This window comes from Sinocyclocheilus grahami, unplaced genomic scaffold, assembly GCF_001515645.1.
Source record: "Sinocyclocheilus grahami isolate Dianchi unplaced genomic scaffold, SAMN03320097.WGS_v1.1 scaffold554.1, whole genome shotgun sequence".
NCBI lineage: Eukaryota > Metazoa > Chordata > Actinopteri > Cypriniformes > Cyprinidae > Sinocyclocheilus > Sinocyclocheilus grahami.
This window is the reverse complement of record NW_015505733.1, coordinates 824,927-826,386: the sequence shown is the minus strand read 5'-3', so window position 1 is coordinate 826,386 and position 1,460 is coordinate 824,927. Positions and strand designations below refer to the sequence as shown.

Here is a 1,460-nt window from a genome sequence, read left to right as displayed (position 1 = left end):
ATTTTTGCCCCAGACATTGGTACATATAAAGTCCCATAAACAGTCATTCATAGTTGAGTATGCTTATGCTGTGTGCCTTGAAGCATATTTGCCCTGGTTGATGCTTTTTATTCCTTTTGCTTGTAATTAATATATTTTAATATTAAATTGTACCACATCAAAAATGTACAAAGATTAAGGTTTATATTAGGTTTTATTTAGGCTCGATTGTTTTTCTTCACATTTCTATGATAGATGTAACTACCCCACACAATATTTGACTAAAGCCATTAAAAGTAGATGGGCACAGTTGTACATGGAGAGAAACTCATCCAAGATATATGTAGGATATTGGCTGTGTGACCGTTTGATAAATGATGGATGTAGGCATGAAGACACTGTGTTATATCTCATGAAACTAGGAATAAGGAAATTATGAAGCAAATGTGTCACTGCCTTATTTCATTTGTATAAAGGTGCTTACATTTCCAGAAAGGGTTAGTCTTCAGGTTATGCTTTATGGTTGTAGGAAACAGGATCACTGGTTAAAGTACCCAAGCCATTATTCAAGACTAGTTTAGTCAACCAACATTTAATTGTTTTTGAGGAAAAATGTACCAGTTTATTTAAGGGTTAATATTTCCACTTTAAAAATAATTCAATATGCTATTTCAGAGAATATAATTATTTTTGTGAAGTAAAAACTAATTTGAAAGAAAATGTGAGCAGAGATATGAGAATGAACATGACATCACAAAAAGACACTATTGCAAGTTCATTTTTTATCATTTTTAAAGACTGTGATATTTAAAAAGGTTAAGTTTTTTTATTTTTTTGCTTATGTGATATGACTGTTCTCTGGTTAAAAAGTCAATTTTGGAAAGATATATGTGAAAATGTTGAGTATGTGGAAAGTATTTTATTGCATATGTCATGTTATTTCCTACTTTGTATTAAAGTGTTGAAATATAACCTTTTTGTCTGTTATTAAGCAAAGAAAATTTCACCAAAAATGACCAACAAACCTATGGAAGGTGTAATAATGATTACATTTGAAAAGAGGTACATGCTATATTTGACAGTTGTCTGCTTGTTCACGTACTAGATGGAAAAGTTGAATCCAATACTCTTAAATTTGACGTTCATATTTTTCCATGAGCAGGGCATAAATCTATTCATATTACAACCACAATTTCTAATGACTGATTTCTCAAGTGGCCTTGAACGGCCATCCTTCTTTTCCCCAGATCTTCACAAAAACCCCATCAATAGTTATTACAATCAGTGGACTGAAGTGTGATATTTCATCAGGTTTGCACACTATGAAACTAATGGTGAAAGCTAGCAAGCACAACTGCCAATAGGCAAATTATTGTAAATGTATACATTTTATTTTTTGATAAAATATTACGAAGTCCTGTAAAGAAGACTAATTATTCTCTCATACAAGTTGAAAAACCTGCATAACACTGACAAAAAAA

The 1,460-nt window shown here is 31.2% G+C and overlaps 1 long non-coding RNA gene across 1 annotated transcript; it reads right to left on the bottom strand.

The window, feature by feature from the left end:
• Positions 1–526: 526 nt before the first annotated feature.
• LOC107556064 (uncharacterized) lies at positions 527–1,454 on the bottom strand. The gene is made up of 2 exons (XR_001605243.1): positions 1,120–1,454; positions 527–1,080 (listed from the first exon to the last, which is right to left on the bottom strand). It is a non-coding gene; the product is annotated as an uncharacterized lncRNA (long non-coding RNA).
• Between the last annotated feature and the right edge of the window lie 6 nt (positions 1,455–1,460).